Source organism: Tachyglossus aculeatus, chromosome 10 (genome assembly GCF_015852505.1).
Source record: "Tachyglossus aculeatus isolate mTacAcu1 chromosome 10, mTacAcu1.pri, whole genome shotgun sequence".
In the NCBI taxonomy this organism is placed as follows: domain Eukaryota; kingdom Metazoa; phylum Chordata; class Mammalia; order Monotremata; family Tachyglossidae; genus Tachyglossus; species Tachyglossus aculeatus.
The window spans coordinates 22,745,538-22,769,095 of record NC_052075.1 but is presented as its reverse complement, the minus strand read 5'-3'; the positions used below and the strand labels follow the sequence as shown (position 1 = coordinate 22,769,095).

At 44.7% G+C, this 23,558-nt stretch overlaps 1 long non-coding RNA gene across 5 annotated transcripts in view; it reads left to right on the top strand.

The window, feature by feature from the left end:
- LOC119933719 overlaps window positions 1–23,033 on the top strand; it is a 49,431-nt gene extending 26,398 nt beyond the window's left edge. The window contains exons 1-7 of one of the 5 annotated variants that reach the window (XR_005452607.1): window positions 17,246–17,947; window positions 18,241–18,477; window positions 19,320–19,482; window positions 19,753–20,068; window positions 20,515–20,609; window positions 21,007–21,196; window positions 22,952–23,033. This is a non-coding gene — a long non-coding RNA (uncharacterized LOC119933719). Of the gene's footprint in view, window positions 1–17,245; window positions 17,948–18,240; window positions 18,478–19,319; window positions 19,483–19,741; window positions 20,615–21,006; window positions 21,197–22,951 lie in introns of those variants that run through there. The other 4 variants (XR_005452605.1, XR_005452606.1, XR_005452609.1 and 1 more) reach the window with 4 other exon arrangements.
- Window positions 23,034–23,558: the final 525 nt, after the last annotated feature.

Here is a 23,558-nt window from a genome sequence, read left to right as displayed (position 1 = left end):
TTCTTCTACGTAAGGGCCAGAAAGACTAGTGCATAGGATTAAAGAAGGTGAAATTTGCCTTGTAGAAAAACTCACCTCATCATTTTTTTGCCTAAGGTCTTCAAGACCTGAAGAGAAAATATATGAAGTGGAAAAGGAGAAAGAAGTCTGCTTCATGCAGAAAAATGTCCCATGTTTTTCACCACTTGAGGCCTTTAGGGCCTTTTACACGACAATTCAACCAGAATGTTGGTGGTGGAAAGGAGAAATTTGCTTCATGCAAAAAAACCCCTCTCCTTTTATTTCTCTACCTAAGGTCTTCAGGGCCTGAAAAGAGAAGATCTGAAGTGCGAAAGGAGAAGTCTGCTTCATGCAGAAATATCTCCTGTGCGTTACTCCACTTGAGGCCTTCAAGGCCTGTGAATCGAGAATATATGAGGGGAAAAAAGGAGAAATTTGCTTCATGCAAACAATCTTCTGCTTTTGTATTTCTCCCTCTGGTCTTCAAGACCTGAAAAGAGAATGTTTGTGTTGAAAAAGGAGTTTTCTGGATGCCATCTCCTGCTATTGTTTCTCTCCCTAAGGTCTTCAAGACCTTAAAAGAGACTATTTCCAGTGGTCAAAAGGAGAAATTTGCTTCATGCAAATACTACGTCCTGTCCGTAACTCCACTTCAGGCCTTCACGGCCTTTTAATTGAGACTGAATAGAGAAACTCCGAGGTGCAAAAGGAGGAATTTTCTTCTTGAAAACCGTGTCAAGCTTGTCCTTCTGTGTCTAAGGTCTTCAAGGCCTCAGAGGACACTATCTGAGGTGAAGAAGGAGAATTTTACTTCAGGAAAACAAATTCCAGCTTTTCATTCCTTACTTAAGGAGTTCAAGGCCCTGAAAGAGAGCATTCACAGTGTAAGTGGAGAAATTGGCCTCATCTATACAACCTCCAGCTTTTATTTCTCTGAGGTTTTCAAGGCCTCCCAGTCTCTGAGGCTTAAAAGGAGGAACTGACTGCATGAAAGCCATCTCCTGCTTTCATTTGACCCTCCAAGATCTCCAAGACCTGTAAAGAGGATATTGGAGGTGAAAAAGGAGAACTTTTCTTCATGCAAACCATCTCCCTCTTTGCATTCTCTTAGGCCTCTAAAGAGAATCTTGGAGATGAAGATGGAGAAATTTGCTTCCTGCAAACCATCTTCCACTTTCACGTCTCTACCTGAGGTCTTCATGACCTGAAAAGAGAATATCTGTGGGGGAAAAGGATGGGTTTTCTTCATGCAAACAATCTCCAGCTTCCGTTTCTCCACCTGAGGGCCTCAAAAGACAATAGGTGGGGTTACAAAATGGAGAAATTTGCTTCATGCCAATGCTCTCCTAATGATCTGCCCTCAAGGCCCAAAGAGAAAATATGTGAACTGGAAAAGGAGACATTGCCTCCATGCAGAAACATCTCCTGTGCATTGGTCCACCTCAGAACCTGGTCCAGTTATCCAAGAAATCCCCAGTTGGTCTTTTAGGGCTGCACTTCTGGCCCAAGAGATGATTATCCTTTTAGACAATCTGGGCTATCTCTCTTGGGAGCCTTCCTGTTTTCACAGAGGTTTAGAGCTGCCCCAATTGGACCGTATAGGCTCACTTTCCATGTGAAGAAATTGTCCGGTTTTATCGGGAGATATCTTTCAAAATTCTATAGTGTTTTGTCAGGATTTCAGTTTCTAACCTGTACGACAAAAGCACAACGGAGATAACTCCTTGTCCTTCACTAAATCCTGGTTGACCAACTCAATGTTCAATGGAATGTTATTTTTCTCTCACTCAGGTGATATAAAACAATTAAAAGATTTGTGCAGCACATCCCACCAGCATTTTAAAAGTCAATAAAATAGTTAAATAAAATGAAAATAAATGCAAAACACAACTACAGGCAGCACAATAAAATACAATAAAATAGTTTAAAATAAAAGTTAATACTAAAATCACTAACATATAAAATAATTGACATATAAATCAATGCAACACTCATTCCATTGAATGTAGATGTCTGGGATATCTTAGGATTAAATAAAAAAAGACTAAAAATACCATGCATTCGAAGACCAAAAATGGCGAGGTTTATCTCTCGGCCTTTTCTATTTCTAGCGTGATTAGATGAATGGCTTTATGAACGCAAACTGACTATAACACTATAGACTCACCCAAAAACTTCCAGGAAAAATTCCATCCAACTTCAAAGCAATTTCACTTCCTATGCTTTGTTTAAGAACATCTTTCCCACTGAGTACTTTATCCTCAAGGTTTTGAATCTGTACAGATTTGGGGGGCTGCTACTCTGGACTGGATCTTTCCTGGATGAGGTAGGCCCAGGTATGAACAGAGGTAAGTGCGGGCCAGAAGGGAGAAATGTCCTAATTCCCGGGAAGGGTGGTTCATGGGCTCTCCTCAGTGTGGCCCTGGGAGCTGGCAAGTGTTGCCTTGATGGATGTCAGTGCATTTATGCCTGCCTTAGTTTTTCCCTTTCAAAATCTGCTGGTAGGATTTTTGTTCCCCACACGCAGCAAGGAGAGAATCGGCGTTCCTAAATCTGGAGAAGAAATGAGGTGAAGGCGCAGCTGACCAAGAAGGGGAATTCACACGATTGTGCCTGTCATCGGAGGCATGGCCACTGCCCCTGCGGCCCCTTATTCCACCCCGTGGTGGGGGAGAGCAAGGGCAGTCTGGTGAGAGGGGACCAGGGGAGGAGGGAGGTGTCGACCCAGGCCCACCTGGGGTGGGGGGACTGAGGGTCTAAGCCCACTGAGGCACTGCCACTTGGTCCCCCCTGGTCTTCAGTGTGAGGCCCACTGCAGGGGGGGAGAGTGGCAGTGCAGGGGAGGGAGCAGCAGGGACGAGGGGGTTGCTGGGGACCGCTTGTCCATCTTTTCTCCTCTCCATGTCCCCTCCTCTTTCTCCAGCCACTTCCATTACTCCTCACCCCAACAGCTCCCCAACTTTCGAGGACCCAAGGCCTCCAGCCAAGCCAGCTCTAACTTGGCACTGGACACTCAACACCCTGAGGGAAACCATCCTGAAGCACTCCTGCCCCCACCCTAAGGACCCCAGCCCTCCAGCCAAGCCATCTCTAACTTCTTCCTGGACTCTCAACCCTCTGAAGGAAACCATCCTGAAGCACTCCTGACTCCACTCCAACCCCATACCCAAACCAAAAGGTGTGTTCTGGGGCCTAGGATTGTCTCTGACTGCACTGTCTACCTCCCTCCGACAACCCTGGCCACCCCTCCTTCCACCACACCCCCTCCCCCCCACCCCCGCCAGCTCCCTAAACCTGATCCACCTCTCCCCCTTCCAGATATTCAAAGAGCTTTTCTTCTCCAAAACACTACGTTAGTGAATAAAAGTTGTTAAAATCCCATCTAATAGTAATAATGATGTTGGTATTTGTTAAGCGCTTACTATGTGCCAAGCACTGTTCTGAGCACTGGGGTAGTTAATAATAATACTAATAATGATGGTATTTGTTAAGTGCGTACTATGTGCAAAGCAGTGTTCTAAGCACTGGGGAGGTTACAAGGTGATCAGGTTGTCCCAATGGGGGCTCACGGCTTTAATCGCCATTTTACAGATGAGGTAACTGAGGCATAGAGGAGTTAAGTGACTTGCCCAAAGTCACACAGCTGACAATTGGTGGAGCCGGAATTTGAACCCATGACCTCTGACTCCAAAGCCTGGGCTCTTTCCACTGAGCCACACTACTTCTCCACAAGGTTATCAAGGTTACCAGGTTGTCCCACGTAGGGGTCACAGTCTTCATCCTCATTTTACAGTTGAGGTAACTGAAGCACAGAGAAGTTAAGTTACTTGCCCAACGTCACACAGCAGAAAAATGGCAGAGCTGGGATTAGAACCAATGACCTCTGACTCCCAAGCCCGTGCCCTTTCCACTAAACCATGCTGCTTCTCAAACCATTCGTTAGAAATGTGAATTCCAGCTGGTCCGTTGGGTCCCTCAGATAGCTAGGTCCTGAAGGGATTCATTTCAGAGAAAGTGGGGCCCAAGGGGAGGACAAAGGCTGAAGTGGGGCTGTGGACCCCGGGATCTGTTTAAGAGAAGGGGAGGTGACTGTCTCGAAAAGAAAGCAATCCTTTACCTCAACTCCTGGCCAGCAAGGTGGGTGGAATCCCATACTAGCCAGATCTTCCTTTGAAATATACATTTCTAGCCCCCAGATCAATATAAAGAAAGAGGAAATAAACGACTTATGTGTGTCTTGTAGCAGGCTGAATGAATAATGACTTTAGAAAAGGAATTCCTGTTGTTCCCTAAGAAAGCCCTGTTGTCACTTTGTGTTCAAACTGAGGTTTGGCCTCCCTTTCAGAAATTTCAAGTACCCACTTCACCCAAGGCTCTGGGAGAAGAGGAGAAAGCAGCAGAGGCAAAAGGAGGAGACGTGAACATCCCACCCACCCCTGTACCAACCAAACCGGGAGCCTTCACCATGCCTGCCGGGCAGATGTGACAGGCCAAATAGTAGGAGAAATCCTTCCTCCTTTGGAGGTGATATGATTACATACGGCCTCTCGGGGAGGCTGGAGGCATGTAATGTTTTGGGTGGGAGGGATTGCCTGTCTACTTGGGTATCTGGGAAATCTGATGGACTAAGCAGACTTTCAGATTTCGCTTTTTCTGGGAGAAGAAATTAAGAAAGAATTTGAATATCGGTAAGGAATCCAAAACGAAGGCAAGAAGCCTTTGCTCATTATGACTCTTACTGTGCCATGACATTGAGTTGCCTTTCAGACACCTCAGATACCAGATACCTTTCAGGACCGAGAGCTGTTCCCAAGGGGAAGAGGACAGGGGAGGAGTGATTGGGGATCCCGTCCAACATGTGGAGACCTGGACTCCCCGAGAGAAGTTGGGATTCGACCTGCCCATCGGGGAAAGAAAACAAAGTAAGTATCTCCTCATATCCTAACCAAAACAAACTTTACTGTTGGTATCAAATGAGTTAGGAACTCTGAGAAGCCTCTTTCACCATTTTATGTTCAAGACGAAAAAGCATTTGGACTTTTCCTCACAGAATATCTCCCCAATCCATTTTCAAGGGAAAGAACTCTGCTGGCTAGAATGTTGCTTTTGCTCCTTAAAATTCAGTCAGAGGATGGCTAGGAGAGACCGGGAGCCTTTACTTGGGAACAAATAATAAGGAAAATAAAAAAGAGGGTAAGTACATAGTACTGTTAGGCAATTTTAAAGTAGATGCCAAAACTGAACCTTCCTGTAAATTTCCAAGGGAAATTTACCTCATGTTTCATTAAAAAGAAAGAATAAAATGTCTTAGGACAAGGCTCCCTGGTTTAGAACAGTTCACTCTCCTGACTATTGGGATTGGGTTGATATTCCATATGAGGTTTGGCTTTAGTTCAAGAAGCGAGACAAGAAAATTCTTGCACATCCTGGAGTGGTGTGATTCTGAAGGGGCTCTGAAAAGAACTGCCATTGCACCTTGTGAAAACGGTGGTATAGTCTGTGCTTGTGGGCTCAAACCCAGGTTGCTATTTTTCAGAGACTTAACCTGCTTACTTCTGGGAGCGGCCCATCCAGCAAGCATACAGCCAGGCAGAGCTGCAGTCTCAGACATCAGCAGAAGCCGAGTCGGCGGGAGGGTGAGGAGGGCTAGATGAAAAGATGCTGGCAGCAGCAAAGGTATGAACCGAGGAGAGGGAAGGGTTTGGGGATCGGGTGAGTGGGGTCTAAAGCGATTTCGAGGCCTGACAAAGGGAAGAGCATTCTCAGCATCTGTCAGAAGTGAGAAAGGGAATGCTTACAATCACATGCCACAGGTTGTAATCCTTGCCTGTGTTTTATCCCTGGGTACGATAATCTAGGAAAATGAAAGGCCAGAAAATCATGCATACCCCACCCATTCGGGAAAGTGAGAGATTCCTTACCTCACCTTGGTGAATATTTGACAAAGGATGTCAGGCTAATTGTGGATCGATGTACCTCTACAGAGAACACTAATGAAGGTATTTTCTTTTTCCACCACAGGACTGCAGCCTGAATTCCAAACCTCCAGTTGGCTCGGCTTCTCCCAGAATATCGGAGCAGTGAAGACGGCGGTGGGAGAAGACCTTTGCTCCGGCTCAAGCGGCAAGGGATGGATAAAGGAAAAATCCTTTGAGGCTCTGAACCAATCCCCTGCACTGTAAGCTAAGTCTTTGTGTCCAGGAAGACAGAGGTAAAACACAAATAATTTTCATGACACAAAAAATCTCCTGCTTTGATTTATCTTCCCAAGGTCTCACTGGCCTGCAAAAATTCTGTGGAATTAAAGAAGGAGAATTTTGCTTCATGCAAAACCTCTCCTGCTCATTTGAGGTCTTCAGGGCTTCAAAAGGGAACACTTGAGGGTCCTAAAGGAGAAATTGGCTTCTTGCAGATACATCTCCTGTTCATTACTCCACCTCAGGCCTCCAAGTCCTCTGAACTGAGCATGAATGGGGGAACGTTTAAGGTGTGAAAGGGGAAATTTGCTTCATGCAAATGTGCCCAGCTTGGATTTCTCTACCCTAAGGTTGTCAAGGCCAGAAAAGAGGATATTTAAGGTCAGAAAGGATAAAATTGCTTCTTGGAAACCATCTCCAGCTTTTCTTTCTCTACCGAACGTCTTGGAGGCCTTGAAAGACGGTACTTGACGTAAAAAAGGAGAAAGTTAATTTCATGGATGCAATCTCCAGTTTAGGTTTCTGTTCAAGGCCTCAGAGGAGACTATATCAAGTGAAAAAGGAGAAATTGGCTTTATGCAAACCATTTCCTGCATTCAGTTTTCTAACAGAAAGTCTTCAAGGCTTGAATCTGAAAAGGAGAATTTTGCTTCCTGCAAAAACTACCCAGCTTAATTTATCCTCCTTAAGGCTATAAGGCCTTCAGAAGTTACCTAGGAGGTGAAAAATTATCAATTTGCTTCATGCCACCCATTATCCAGCTGGAAGGTCTTCAAGGCCTTGCAAGAGAATGATTTATGTGAAAAGGGAGAAATTCGCTTCACATCGTAGATACATCTCACGTTAATTTCTCCACTGGAGGCCTTCCGTGCTTTTGAACGGAGAAAGAATAGAGAATAGTTGATGGTCAAAAGGATAAATTTGCTTTATGCAAACCATCTCCAACTTGTATTTCCCTAGCTCTGGTCTTCAAGGCCAGACAAGAGAATATTTGTGGTGTAAAAGAAGCTATTTGCTTCATGTGAACATACTCCAGTTTTTGTGACCCTCAAAGGCCTCAAAAGGGAATATTTGAGATGCAAATGGAGAAATTTGCTTGATACAAATGGTCTCCTGCTTTCTTTCTCTAAGGGGGTCTTCAAGGCCTGAGAGGATAGGTTTTGGCCTTAAAAAAGGAGAATTTTGCTTCATGCAAAAACTGTCCTGCTTAGTGTTCAACCCAAGGTCTTCAAGGCCATCAAAGGTAATAGATGAGATGACAAAGGGTGACTTTGCTTCCGCAAACCAGCACTTAGGTCTCTATAGAAGGTCTTCATGAGACTGTTTCATGTAAAAAATGGGAGCAGTTTGCTTCATGCAGATACACTTCCTGTGCATTTCCCCACCTCAGGCCTTCAAGGCCTCTGAGTTGAGAATGAAAAGAGACTTTGTGAGGTGCGAAAGGAGAAGTTTGCTTCATGCGAACCATCTCCAGCTTGTATTTCTCTATACAATGTCTTCAAGGCCTTACAAGAGAATGTTTTAGGTGAAAAGAGGGAGAAATTTGCTTCATGCAGATACATTTCTTGTGCATTTCCCTACCTCAGGCCTTCAAGGCCTTTGAATTGAGAGTGACTAGAGGATATGTGAGGTGATAAAGGAGATGTTTGCTTCACAGGAGCTTTCCAATTTGTGTTTCTCAGTACAGGGTCTTCAAGCCTCAGAAGAAAGTGTTTAAGGCTTAAAAGGAGGCATGTGCGTCATGAAAACAAGCTTCTGCTTTCATTTCTCAACCCAAAGACCTGAAAAGAGAATATCTGAGGCTGAAGAGGAAAAACTTGCTTCATGCAAAGAATCTCCTCCTTTGATTTCTCGACCTAAGGTCTTCAAGGCCTTAAAGGAAAATATTTAGGGCTTAAAAGGAGAAATTTGCTTCATGTAAGTCACCTCCCACTTTGGTATCTCTACCGAAGGTCTTCAAGACCCGAAAAGAGACTTTGTCCAAAAAACACAAGTTTTCTTCCAGCAAACCATCTCCTACTTTTGTTCCTCTACCTAAGGGCCAGAAAGAGTAGTGTATAGGATTAAAGAAGGAAAAATATGCCTCCTAGTAAAACTCACCTCATCATTTTTCTGCCTAAGGTCTTCAAGACCTGAAGAGAAAATATATGAAGTGGAAAAGGAGAAGGAAGTCTGCTTCATGCAGAAACGTCTCCTGTGTTTTTCACCACTTGAGGCCTTCAGGGCCTTTTATAAAACAATTCAACCAGAATGTTGGTGGTGGAAAGCAGAAATTTGCTTCATGCAAAAACAAACCCCTCTCCTTTAATTTCTGTACCTGAGGTCTTCAGGGCCTGAAAAGAGAAGATTTGAAGTGTGAAAGGAGAAGTCTGCTTCATGCAGAAATATCTCCTGTCCATTACTCCACTTGAGGCCTTCAAGGCCCGTGAATCGAGAATATATGAGGGGAAAAAGGAGAAATTTGCTTCATGCAAACTTCTGCTTTTGTATTTCTCCCTCCAGTCTTCAAACCTGAAAAGAGAATGTGTTGAAAAAGGAGTTTTCTGGATGCCATCTCCTGCTATTGTTTCTCTCCCTAAGGTCTTCAAGACCTTAAAAGAGACTATTTCCAGGGGTCAAAAGGAGAAATTTGCTTCATGCAGATACTACGTCCTGTGCTTAACTCCACTTCAGGCCTTCAAGGCCTTTGAATTGAGACTGAAAAGAGAATCTCTGAGGTGCAAAAGGAGGAATTTTGTTGAAAACCGTTTCAAGCTTGTCCTTCTGTGTCTAAGGTCTTCAAGGCCTCAGAGGAGACTATTTGAGGTGACGAAGGAGGATTTTACTTCAGGAAAACAAATTCCAGCTTTTCATTCCTTGTTTAAGGAGTTCAAGGCCCTTAAAAGGGAGCATTCCCAGTATAAGTAGAGAAATTGACCTCATCTGTACAACTTCCAGCTTTTGTTTCTCTGAGGTCTTCAAGGCCTCCCAATCTCTGAGGCTTAAAAGGAGGAACTGACTTCACGAAAGCCATCTCCTGCTTTCATTTGACCCTCCAAGATCTCCATGACCTGTAAAGAGGATATTGGAGGTGAAAAAGGAGAAATTTTCTTCATGCAAGCCATCTCCCTCTTTGCATTGTCTTAGGCCTCTAAAGAGAATCTTGGAGATGAAGATGGAGAAATTTGCTTCCTGCACACCGTCTTCCGCTTTCACTTCCCCACCTGAGGTCTTCATGACCTGAAAAGAGAATATCTGTGGGGAAGAAGGACAGGTTTTCTTCATGCAAACAATCTCCTGCTTCCGTTTCTCCACCTGAGGTCCGCAAAAGGCAATAGGTGGGGTTAAAAAATGGAGAAATCTGCTTCATGCAAATGCTGTCCTAATGATCTGTCCTCAAGGCCCAAAGAGAAAATATGTGAACTGGAATAGGAGACATTGCCTCCATGCAGAAACATCTCCTGTGCATTGGTCCACCTCAGAACCTGGTCCAGTTGTCCAAGAAATCCCCAGTTGGTCTTTTAGGGCTGCACTTCTGGCCCAAGAGATGATTATCCTTTTAGACAATCTGGGCTATCTCTCGGGAGCCCTCCTGTTTTCACAGAGGTTAGAGCTGCCCCAATTGGACCTTATAGGCTCACTTTCCATGTGAAGAAATTGTCCGGTTTTATCGGGAGATATCTTTTAAAATTCTATAGTGTTTTGTCAGGATTTCAGTTTCTAACCTGTACGACGAAAGCACAACGGAGATAACTCCTTGTCCTTCACTAAATCCTAGTTGACCAACTCAATGTTCAATGGAATGTTATTTTTCTCTCACTCAGGTGATATTAAACAATTAAAAGATTTATGCAGCACATCACACCAGCATTTTAAAAGTCAATAAAATAGCTAAATAAAGTGAAAATAAATGCAAAACACAACTACAGGCAGCACAATAAAATACAATAAAATAGTTTAAAATAAAAGTTAATACTAAAATCACTAAGATATAAAATAATTGACATATAAATCAATGCAACACTCATTCCATTGAATGTAGATGTCTGGGATATCTTAGGATGAAAAAAAAGACTAAAAATACCATGCATTCGAAGACCAGAAATGGTGAGGTTTATCTCTCTGCCTTTTCTATTTCTAGCATGATTAGATGAATGGCTTTATGAATGCAAACTGACTATAACACTATAGACTCACCCAAAAACTTCCAGGAAAAATTCCATCCAACTTCAAAGCAATTTCACTTCCTATGCTTTGTTTAAGAACATCTGACCCACTGAGTATTTTATCCTCAAGGTTTTGAATCTGTACAGATTTGGGGGGCTGCTACTCTGGACTGGATCTTTCCTGGATGAGGTAGGCCCAGGTAGGAACAGAGGTAAGTGCGGGCCAGAAGGGAGAAATGTCCTAATTCCTGGGAAGGGTGGTTCATGGGCTATCCTCAGTGTGGTCCTGGGAGCTGGCATGTGTTGCCTTGATGGATGTCAGTGCATTTATGCCTGCCTTAGTTTTTCCCCTTCAAAATCTGCTGGTAGGATTTTTGTTCCCCACATGCAGAAAGGAGAGAATCGGCGTTCCTAAATCTGGAGAAGAAATGAGGTGAAGGCGCAGCTGACCAAGAAGGAGAATTCACACGATTGTGCCTATTGTCGGAGGCATGGCCACTGCCCCTGCGGCCCCTTATTCCAGCCCTGGGGGCGGGGGGAGCAAGGGCAGTCTGGTGAGAGGGGACCAGGGGAGGAGGGAGGTGTCAAACCATGCCCACCTGGGGTGGGGAGACTGAGGGTCTAAGCCCACTGAGGCACTGCCACTAGGTCCCCCCTGGTCTTCAGTGTGAGGCCCACTGCAGTGGGGGAGAGTGGCAGTGCAGGGGAGGGAGCAGCAGGGACGAATGGGTTGCTGGGGACCCCTTCTCCATCTTTTCCCCTCTCCATCTCCCCTCCTCTTTCTCCAGCCACTTCCATTACTCCTCACCCCAACAGCTCCCCAACTTTCGAGGACCCAAGGCCTCTAGCCAAGCCAGCTCTAACTTGGTACTGGACACTCAACACCCTGAGGGAAACCATCCTGAAGCACTCCTGCCCCCAGCCTAAGGACCCCAGCCCTCCATCCAAGCCACCCGTTGTCACTTTGTGTTCAAACTGAGGTTTGGCCTCCCTTTCAGAAATTTCAAGTACTCACTTCACCCAAGGCTCTGGGAGAAGAGGAGAAAGCAGCAGAGGCAAAAGGAGGAGACATGAACATCCCACCCACCCCTGTACCAACCAAACCGGGAGCCTTCACCATGCCTGCCGGGGAGATGTGACAGGCCAAATAGTAGGAGAAATCCTTCCTCCTTTGGAGGGGAAATGATTACATATGGCCTCTCGGGGAGGCTGGAGGCATGTAACGTTTTGGGTGGAAGGGATTGCCTGTCTACTTGGGTATCTGGGAAATCTGATGGACTAAGCAGACTTTTAGATTTCACTTTTTCTGGGAGAAGAAATTAAGAAAGAATTTGAGTATCGGTAAGGAATCCAAAACGAAGGCAAGAAGCCTTTGCTCATTATGACTCTTACTATGCCATGACATTGAGTTGCCTTTCAGATACCTCAGATACCAGATACCTTTCAGGACCGAGAGCCGTTCCCAAGGGGAAGAGGACAGGGGAGGAGTGATTGGGGATCCCGTCCAACATGTGGAGACCAGGACTCCCCAAAAGAAGTTGGGATTCGACCTGCCCATCGGGGAAAGAAAAAGAAATAAGTATCTCCTCATATCCTAACCAAACCAAACTTGGAAACATTTACAGTTGGTATCAAATGAGCTAGGAACTCCGAGAAGCGTTTTCTCCATTTTATGTTCAAGACGAAAAAGCATTTGGACTTTTCCTCACAGAATATCTCCCCAATCCATTTTCAGGGGAAAGAACTCTGCTGGCTAGGATGTTGCTTTTGCTCCTTAAAATTCAGTCAGAGGATGGCTAGGAGAGACCGGGAGCCTTTACTTGGGAGCAAATAATAAGGAAAATAAAGGAGAGAGTAAGTAGATAGTACTGTTAGGTGATTTTAAAGTAGATGCAAAAACTGAACCTTCCTGTAAATTTCCAAGGGAAATTTACCTCATGTTTCATTAAAAAGAAAGAATAAAACGTCTTAGGACAAGGCTCCCTGATTTAGAACAGTTCACTCTCCTGACTATTGGGATTGGGTTGATATTCCATATGAGGTTTGGCTTTAGTTTAAGAAGTGAGACAAGAAAATTCTTGCACATCCTGGAGTGGTGTGATTCTGAAGGGGCTCTGAAAAGAACTGCTGTTGCACCTTGTGAAAACGGTGGTATAGTCTGTGCTCGTGTGCTCAAACCCAGGTTGCTATTTTTCAGAGACTTAACCTGCTTACTTCTGGGAGCGGCCCATCCAGCAAGCATGCAGCCAGGCAGAGCTGCAGTCTCAGACGTCAGCAGTAGCCAAGTCGGCGGGAGGGTGAGGAGGGCTAGGTGAAAAGATGCTGGCAGCAGCAAAGGTATGAACCGAGGAGAGGGAAGGGTTTGGGGGTCGGGTGAGTGAGGTCTAGAGCGATTTCGAGGCCTGACAAAGGGAAGAGCAGGCTCAGAGACTCAGAAGTGAGAAAGGGGATGCTTACAATCACACGCAGCAGGTTGGAATCCTTCCTTGTGTTTTATCCCTGGGCACGATAATCTAGGAAAATGAAAGTCCAGAAAGTCATGCATACCCCACCCATTCGGGAAAGTGAGAGATTCCTTACCTCACCTTGGGGAATGTTTGACAAAGGAAGTCAGGCTAATGGCGTATCGATGTACCTCTACAGATAACACTAATGAAGGTATTTTCTTTTTCCACCACAGGACTGCAGCCTGAATTCCAAACCTCCAGTTGGCTCGGCTTCTCCCAGAATATCGGAGCAGTGAAGACGGCGGTGGGAGAAGACCTTTACTCCGGCTCAAGCGGCAAGGGATGGATAAAGGAAAAATCCTTTGAGGCTCTGAACCAATCTCCAGCCCTGTAAGCTAAGTCTTTGTGTCCAGGAAGACAGAGGTAAAACACAAATAATTTTCATTACACAAAACATCTCCAGCTTGGATTTATCTTTCCAAGATCTCACCAGCCTGAAAAGATACTGTGGAGTTAAGGAGAATTTTGGTTCATGCAAAAACTTTCCTGCTCATTTGAGGTCTTCAGGGCTTCAAAGAGATCACTTGAGGGTCCTAAAGGAGAAATTGGCTTCTTGCAGATCATATCCTGTTCATTACTCCATCTCAGGCCTCCAAGGCCACTGAACTGAGCATGAATGAGGGAACGTTTAAAGTGTGAAAGGGGAAATTTGCTTCATGCAAATGTCTCTAGCTTGGATTTCTCTACCTAAGGTTGTCAAGGCCAGAAAAGAGGATATTTAAGGTCAGAAAGGATAAAATTGCTTCTTGGAAACCATCTCCAGCTTTTCTTTCTCTACCTAAGGTCTTGGAGGCCTCGAAAAATGGTACGTGAGGTAAAGAAGTAAAAAATTAGTTTCATCGACGCAATCTCCAGTTTAGGTTTCTCTTCAAGGCCTCAGAGGAGACTATTTCAAATGAAAAGGAGAAATTGGCTTTATGTAAACCATCTCCAACTAGTATTTCTCTATCTCTGGTCTTCAAGGCCAGACAAGAGAATATTTGTGGTGTAAAAGAAGCTATTTGCTTCATGTGAACACACTCCAGTTTTTGTGACCCTAAGGCCTCCAAGGCCTCAAAAGGGAATACTTGAGGTGAAAATGGAGAAATTTGCTTGATACAAATGGTCTCCTGCTTTCTTTCTCTAAGAGGGTCTTCAAGGCCTGAGAGGATAGTTTATGGCCTTCAAAAAGGAGAATTTTTCTTCATGCAAAAACTGTCCTGCTTAGTGTTCAACCCAAGGTCTTCAAGGCCATCAAAGTAATAGATGAGATGACAAAGGGTGATTTTGCTTCCGCAAACCAGCACTTAGGTCTCTATAGTAGGTCTTCAAGGTCTTAAAACAGACTGTTTCATGTGAAAAATGGGAGCAATTTGCTTCATGCAGATACACTTCCTGTGCATTTCCCCACTTCAGGCCTTCAAGGCCTCCGATTTGAGAATGAAAAGAGACTATGTGAGTTGCGAAAGGAGAAGTTTGCTTCACGCGAACCATCTCCAGCTTGTATTTCTCTATACAGTGTCTTCAAGGCCTTAAAAGAGAACGTTTTAGGTGAAAAGAGGGAGAGATTTGCTTCATACAGATACATTTCTTGTGCATTTCCCCACCTCAGGCCTTCAAGGCCTTTGAATTGAGAGTGACTAGAGGATATGTGATGTGCTAAAGGAGATGTTTGCTTGACACGAACCGTTTCCAGTTTGTGTTTCTCAATACAGGGTCTTCAAGTCCTCAGAAGAAAGTGTTTAAGGCTTAAAATGACACATGTGCGTCATGATAACAAGCTTCTGCTTTCATTTATCAACCCAAAGACCTGAAAAGAGAATATCTGAGACGGAAGAGGAGAAATTTGCTTCATGCAAGCAATCCCCTCCTTTGATTTCTCGACCTAAGGTCTTCTAGGCCTTAAAGGAAAATATTTAGGGCTTAAAAGGATAAATTTGCTTCATGTAAGCCACCTCCCACTTTGGTGTCTCTACCGAAGGTTTTCAAGACCCGAAAAGAGACTGTGTCCAAAAAGCACAAGTTTTCTTCCTGCAAACCATCTCCTACTTTTATTCTTCTACGTAAGGGCCAGAAAGACTAGTGTATAGGATTAAAGAAGGTGAAATTTGCCTTGTAGAAAAACTCACCTCATCATTTTTCTGCCTAAGGTCTTCAAGACCTGAAGAGAAAATATATGAAGTGGAAAAGGAGAAAGAAGTCTGCTTCATGCAGAAACATGTCCTGTGGTTTTCACCACGTGAGGCCTTCAGGGCCTTTTACAAGACAGTTCAACCAGAATGTTGGTGGCAAAAAGGAGAAATTTGCTTCATGCAAAAAAAACTCTCTCCTTTTATTTCTCTACCTAAGGTCTTCAGGGCCTGAAAAGAGAAGATCTGAAGTGTGAAAGGAGAAGTCTGCTTCATGCGGAAATATCTCCTGTGTCTTACTCCACTAAAGGCCTTCAAGGCCCGTGAATCGAGAATATATGAGGGGAAAAAAGGAGAAATTTGCTTCATGCAATCAATCTTCTGCTTTTGTATTTCTCCCTCCGGTCTTCAAGACCTGAAAAAAGAATGTTTGTGTTGAAAAAGGAGTTTCCTGGATGCCATCTCCTGCTATTGTTTCTCTCCCTAAGGTCTTCAAGACCTTAAAAGAGACTATTTCTAGTGGTCAAAAGGAGAAATTTGCTTCATGCAGATACTACGTCCTGTGCAAAACTGCACTTCAGGCCTTCAAGGCCTTTTAATTGAGACTGAATAGAGAATCTCTGAGGTGCAAAAGGAGGGATTTTCTTCTTGAAATCCGTGTCAAACTTGTCCTTCTGTGTCTAAGGTCTTCAAGGCCTCAGAAGAGACTATTTGAAGTGAAGAAGGATAATTTTGCTTCCGGAATACAAATTCCAGGTTTACATTCCTTATTTAAGGAGTTCAATTCCGTAAAAGAGAGCATTCACAGTGTAAATGGAGAAATCGGCCTCATCTGTACAACCTCTAGCTTTTATTTCTCTGAGGTCTTCAAGGCCTCCCAGTCTCTGAGGCTTAAAAGGAGGAACTGACTTCATGAAAACCATCTCCTGCTTTCATTTGACCCTCTAAGATCTCCATGACCTGTAAAGAGGATATGGGAGGCAAAAAAGGAGAAATTTTCTTCATGCAAACCATCTCCCACTTTGCATTCTCTTAGGCCTCTAAAGAAAATCTTAGAGATGAAGATGGAGAAATTTGCTTCCTGCAAACCATCTTCCGCTTTCACTTCTCTACCTGAGGTCTTCATGACCTGAAAAGAGAATATCTGTGGGGAAAAAGGACAGGTTTTCTTCATGCAAAAAATCTCCCGCTTCTGTTTTTCCACCTGAGGGCCAGAAAAGGCAATAGGTGGGATTCAAAAACGGAGAAATTTGCTTCATTGCAAACACTCTTCTAATAATCTGTCTAATGTCTTCAAGGCCTTCAAGGTCCTTTCATTTTAGGGTTGATATGAGAAAGGAGGCGTGTGCTTCGTGCCAGTCCATTGGGAATCTCTTCTGGACCTCAGGCTCAGTCTCGAGCCTCTGGTCCGGGGTATTGGAGGGCGATCAATGAAAATTTGAGGAGGAGGAGTCATTTTTGCATCATGCCAAACTCTTGAAAAACTTAGCTTCGTGTAAAACAGCCTCTCCTCCGATGACCTCCTGCCTTGGGTCTTCAAGGCCCAGGGGTGATTAGGGGGAAAGTAGCTTCATGCAAATATCTCTTGTTTGATCTATCATCTCCCATCTGGCTACTCTGGTCTGGTGGTTGGTGGAGGCCGAGCCGAGGGGACGAGTGGGGAGGGTGGTGCTGGGGCGGAGGGGGGCGGGCAGGGGAGAGAAATCCCAAAGAAACTCTGCAGGGGCCCCCGAGACGAGATTCTCTTGCAGAATCTCCTGAAAAACCTGGTCCAGTTGTCCAAGAAATCCCCAGTTGGTCTTTTAGGGCTGCACTTCTGGATCAAGAGATTATCCTTGTAGACAATCTGGGCTATCTGTCTTGGGAGCCTTCCTGTTTTCACAGAGGTTAGAGCTGCCCCAATTGGACTGTGTAGGCTCACTTTCCATGTGAAGAAATTGTCTGGTTTTATCGGGAGATAGCTTTCAAAATTCTATAGTGTTTTGTCAGGATTTCAATTTCTAACCTGTACGACAAAAGCACAACAGAGATAACTCCTTGTCCTTTACTAAATCCTGGTTGACCAACTCAGTGTTCAATGGAATGTTATTTTTCTGTCACTCAACTGATATAAAACAATTAAAAGATTTATGCAGCACATCACACTAGCATTTTAAAAGTCAATAAAATTAGCTAAATACAATAAAAATGAATGTAAAACACAACTGCAGCCAGCACAATAAAAACAATAAAATAGTTTAAAATAAAAGTTAATACTAAAATCACTGACATATAAAATAATTGACATATAAATCCATACAACACTCATTCCATTGAATATAGACATCTGGGATATCTTAGGATTAAAAAAAAAAACAAGAAAAATACCATGCATTAGAAGTCCAAAAACAGCAAGGTTTATATCTCTGCCTTTTCTAACGTTATTAGATGAATGGCTTCATGAACAGAAACTGACTATAACACTATAGACCCACCCAAAAACTTCCAGGAAAAATTCCATCCAACTTCAAAGCAGTTTCACTTCCTATGCTTTGTTTAAGAATGTCTGATCCACTGAGTGTTTTGTTCTCAAGGTTTTGAATCTGTACAGATTTAGGCGTCTGCTACTCTGGACTGGATCTTTCCTGGTTGAGGTAGGCCCAGGTAGGAACAGAGGTAAGTCCGGGCCAGAAGGGAGAAATGTCCTAATTCCCAGGAAGGGTGGTTCATATGATATCCTCAGTGTGGCCCTGGGAGCTGGCAAGTGTTGCCTTGATGGATGTCAGTGCATTTACGCCTGCCTTTGTTTTTCCCCTTCAAAATCTCCTGGTAGGATTTTTGTTCCCCACATGCAGCAAGGAGAGAATTGGCGTTCCTAAATCCGGCAAAGAAATGAAGCGAAAGGGCAGCCGACCAATAAGGAGAATTCACGCAATTGTGGCTGCAGTCGGAGGCATGGCCACTGCCCCTATGGCCCTTTATTGCAGCGGCGGGGAAACAGAGGCAGTCTGGTAAAAGGGGACCAGGGGAGGAGGGAGGTGGTGGACCAGGCCCGCCTGGGACCAGGGGACCGGGGGTCTAAGCCCACTGCAGCATTGCCACTAGGTGCCCCCTGATCATCAGTGGGAAGCCCACTGCAGGGGGGACAGTGGCACTGCAGGGGAGGGAGTGGCAGGGAAGAGCGGGTTGCTGGGGACCCCTTCTCTATCTTTTCCCCTCTCCACCTCCCCTCCTCTTTCTCCAGCCACTTCCGTTTCTCCTCCTTTCTTTCCTAAAATAAAGAGAAAAAATATTGTTTCAACAGCACCCCAACTTTCGAGGACCCAAGGCCTCCAGCCAAGCCTGCTGTAACTTCGTCCTGGACACCCAACACCCGGAGAGAAACCATACTGAAGCACTCCTGCCCCCACCCTAAGGACCCCAGCCCTCCAGCCAAGCCAGCTCTAACTTTTTCCTGGACTCTCAACACCCCGAGGCAAACCATCCTGAAGCATGCCTGACTCCACCCCAACCCCACACAACTCCATACCCAAGCCAAAAAGTGTGTTCTGGGGCCTAGGGTTGTCTCAGACCGTACTGTCTACCTCCCCGCCACAACCCTGGCCACCCCTCCTTCCAACACACCCCCTCCCCCATACCCCCTGCCAGCTCCCTAAACCTGATCCATCTCTCCCCCTTCCAGATATTCAAAGGAGAGTTTTTGTTCTCCAGAACACTATGTTAGTGAATAAAAGTTGTTAAAATCCCATCTAATAATAATGATAATATTGGTATTTGTTAAGCGCTTACTATGTGCCAAGCACTATTCTAAGTGCTGGGGTAGATACAAGGTAATCAGGTTGTCCCACGTAGGGCTCAGTTTTCATCCCCATTTTACATATGAGGGACCTGAGGCACAGAGTGGTTAAGTGCCTTGCCCAAGGTCACACAGCTGACAAACGGCAGAGCCGGGTTTAGAACCCATGACTTCTGACTCCCAAGCACCTGCTCTTTCCACTAAGCCATGCTGCTTCTCAAACTGTTTGCTGAAAATGTGAATTCCAACTGCTCCGTTGGGTCCCTCCGGTAGCTCTTTCCTGAAGGGATTCATTTCAGAGAAAGCAGGGCCCGAGGGGTGGATGAGGGCTCAGTTTGGGCTGTGGACCCCAGGGTCTGTTTTGAGAAGAGAAAGGGAGGCGACTGTCTCTAATAGAAATGCTTTATGTCAACTCCTGGATGGCGAGGAGGTTGGAATCCCGTACGAGCCAGATCCACCTTTGAAAGTGCATTTCTAGCCCCTAGATCGATATAAAGAGAGAAAAAATAAACGACTTACCTGTGTCTTGTAGCAGGCTGAATGAATACTAGCTTTGTGTTCAAACCGAGGTTTGATCTCCCTTTCAGAAATTTCAAATGCCCACTTCACTCCAAGGATCCGGGAGATGAGGAGAAACCAGAGGAGGAAGGACGAGACTCAAACATCCCGCCCACCCCTGCACCAACCAAACCGGGAGCCTTCACTATGCTGGCCAGGGAGATGAGTGCGACAGTGGTGACAGGCCAAATGGTAGGAAAAATCTTTCCTAATTTCAAGGGGAAATGAATATATATGGCCTCTCGGTGAGGCAGAAAGCATGTTATGTTATGGGTGGGAGGGATTACCTGTCTACTTAGGCATCTGGGAAATCTGATGGACTAAGCAGACTTTCAGATTTCACTTTTTCTGGGAGAAGAAATTAGGAAAGAATTTGAATATTGGTAAGGAATCCAAAACGTAAGCAAGAAGCCTTTACTCATTATGGCTCGTACTCTGCTGTGACATCGAGCTGCCTTTCAGATACTTCAGACACCAGATACCTTTCAGGACCGAGAGCTACTCCCAAGGGGAAGAGGACAGGGGAGGAGTGATTGGAGATCCCAGGACTCCCCGAGAGAAGTTGGGAGGCGACCTGTGCATCAGGGAAGGAAAACCAAATATAAGTATCTCCTCATATCTTAACCAAAAAAAAACTTGGAAACATTTACTGTTCATATCAAATGACCTGAACTCTGAGAAGCCTCTCTCATCTTTTTATATTCAAGATGAAAAAGTATTTGGACTTTTCGTCACAATATATCTCCCCAATCCATTTTCAGGGGAATGAACTCTGCTGGTTAGGATGTTGCTTTTGCTTCTTAAAATTCAATCAGAGGACAGATAGGAGAGACTGGGAGCCTTTACATAGGAAGAAATAATAAGGAAACTAAAAGAGAGATTAAATACATAGTACTGTTAGGCTATTTAAAAGTAGATGCAAAAACTGAACCTTACTGTAAATTTCCAAGGGAAATTTACCTCATGTCTCCTTAAAAACAAAGAATGTAATGTCTTAGGACGAGGCTCCCTGATTTAGAACTGTTCACTCTCCTGACTATTGGAATTGGGTTGATATTCCATATGAGGTTTGGATTTAACTTAAGAAGAGAGACAAGAAAATTATTGCGCATCCTCCAGCCATGTGATTCTGAAGGAGATCTGAAAAAGAATTGCTGCTGCGCCTTGTAAAAACGGTGGTATAGTCTGTGCTCGTAGGCTCAAACCCACGTTGATGTTTTTCAGAGACTTAACCTGCCTACTTCTGGGAGCGGCCCATCCGGCAAGCATGCAGCCAGGCAGAGCTGCGATCTCAGACATCAGCAGAAGCCGAGTCGACGGTAGGGTGAGGAGGGCTAGGTGAAAAGGTGCTGGCAGCAGCAAAGGTAGAAAACGAGGAGAATGAAGGTTTTGGGCTGGGCTGAGTGAGGTCTAGAGCGATTTTGAGGGCTGCCAAAGGGAAGAGCAATCTCAGCAACTGTCAGAAGTGAGAAGGGGGATGCTCATAATCACATGCCGCAGGTTGGAATCCTTGCCTATGGAACTTCGTTTTATCTCTGGGCACGATAATCCAGAAAAATGAAATGCCAGACAGTCCTGTGCGCACCACCCGTTCAGGGCAGTGAGAGATTCCTTGACTCACCTTGGGGAATATTTGACAAAGGATGCCAGGCTATTTGTGGATCGCGCTACCTCTACAGAGAACACTAATGGAGGGATTTTCTTTCTCCTCCACAGGACTGCCTCCTGAATTCCAAACCTCCAATTGGCTCAGCTTCTCCCAGAATATCAGGGGAATGAAGACGGTGGTGAAAGAAGACCCTCGCTCCGGCTCACGCGTCAAGGGTTGGAAAAAGGCAAAACCCTTTGAGGCCCTGAACCAGTCCCCAGCACTGTAAACTAAGTGTTTGTGGCCAGGAAGACAGAGGTAAAACACAAATAGTTTTCATTATGCAAACAATCTCCTGCTTGATTTATCTTCCCAAGGTCTTCAAGGCCTGAAAATATACTATGGGGTTAAAAAAAAAAGAGGATTTTCCTTTATGCAAAGCCTCTCTTGCTTATTTGTCTATATAAGGATTTAAAGGCCGTCAAAGAAAATAGATGAGGAGGGAAAGGAGAGATTTGCTGGATGCTGAGACATCCCCTGTGCCTGAGCCCCCACCTCGTGTCTCCGAGGCCTTTTATTGCCAAACAGATGGAGAGTATTGAGGTGCCAGAGGAGAAATATGCTTCATGTAAAAATTCACCAAATTTAATTTCCCTGCCAAAGGTGGTCTTCAAGGCCTTCACGAAGATGTTTGAGGTGGAAAGGGAGAAATTTGCTTCATGCAAACAGCCTCCAGGTTTACTTTCTCTATCGACTGTCTTTTATGCCTTATGAGAGAGCATTAGCTGTGCCAAAGGAGAAATCTGCTTCAAGGAAATAATCTCCAGTTTTATTTTTCTATCTACGGGGTCTTCAAGACCACCAAAGAGAATACTGGAGGTGAAAAAGAGGAGATTTGCTTTATACAAATAATACTTCATTATCTCTTCCTAAAGTCTTCGAAGCCTGAGAAGGCAATATGTGGGTTGAAAATAAGGAGAATTTTGCTTCATGCAAACCCTCTCCTGCTTATTTGAGGTCGTTAAGGCTTCAAAAGAGAACAGTTGAGGGTCCTAAAGGAGAAATTGGCTTCTTTCAGATCCATATCATGTTCGTTATTCCATCTCAGGCCTTCAAGGCCTATGAACTGAGCATGAATGAGGGAATGTTTGAGGTTTAAGAGGAAATCGGCTTCATGCAAACATCTCCAGCTTGGATTTCTCTACCTAAGGTCTTTAAGGCCTGTAGGGGCAAACGAGAGGAGATTCTCTTCTTGCAGAATCTCCTGAAAAGCATGTCCCAGTTGTCCAAGAAATCCCCAGTTGGTCTTTTAGGGCTGCACTTCTGGACCAAGAGATGATTATCCTCCTAGACAATCTGGGCTCTCTCTCTTGGGAGCCATCCTGTTTTCACAGAGGTTAGAGCTTCCCCAGTTGGACCGTGTAGGCTCATTTTCCATGTCAAGAATTTGCCCAGTTTTATCGAGAGATATCTTTCAAAATTCTATAGTGTTTTGTCAGGATTTCAATTTCTAACCTGTACTACAAAAGCACAACAGAGATAACTCCTTGTCCTTCACTAAATCCTAGTTGACCAACTCAATGTTCAATGGAATGTTATTTTTCTCTCACTCAAATGATATAAAACAATTAAAAGATTTATGCAGCACATCACACCAGCATTTTAAAAGTCAATAAAATAGTTCAAATAAAAATAAATACAAAACACAACTACAGGCACAATAAAATACAATAAAATAGTTTAAAATAAAAGTTAATACTAAAATCACTAACATATAAAATAATTGACATATAACTTCATACACTACTCATTCCATTGAACGTAGACGTCTGGGATATCTTAGGATTAAAAAAAATAATAAAAATACCATGCATCAGAAGACAAAAAATGGTGAGGTTTATCTCTCTGCCTTTTCTAATATGATTAGATGAATGGCTTTATGAACGCAAACTGACTATAACACCATAGACCCACCCAAAAGCCTCCAGGGAAAATTCCATCCAACTTCAAAGCAGTTTCACTTCCTGTGCTTTGTTTAAGAACATCTGACCCACCGAGTCTTTTGTCCTCAAGGTTTTGAATCTGTACATGTCTTGGGGACTGCTACTCTGGACTGGATCCATCCTGGATGAGATAGACCCTGCTAGGAGCCGAGGTAACTGCGGGCCAGAAGGGAGAAATGTCCTAATTCCCAGGAAGGGTGATTCATGGGCTATCCTCAGTGTGGCCCTGGGAGCTGGCAAGTGTTGCCTTGATGGGTGTCAGTGCATTTACGCCTGCCTTAGCTTTTCCACTTCAAAATCTGCTGACAGGATTTTTGTCCCCCACATGCCGCAAGGAGAGAATCGGCGTTCCTAAATCCGGGGAAGAAACGAGGCAAAGGGGCAGTGGACCAAGAAGGAGAATTCACGCAATTGTGCCTGCTGTCGGAGGCATGGCCACTGCCCCCCTTATTGCAGCAGGGGGGAAGCAGGGGCAGTCTGGTGACAGGGGACCAGGGGAGGAGGGAGGTGGCGGACCAGGCCCACCTGGGGAGGGTGGACGGAGAGTTTAAGCCCACTGGGGCCCTGCCACTAGGTCCCCCCTGATCCTCAGTGTGAGGTCCACTGCAGGGAGGGCAGTGCAGGGGAGGGAGCAGCAGGGAAGAGGGGTTGCTGGGGACCCCTTCTCCATCTTTTCC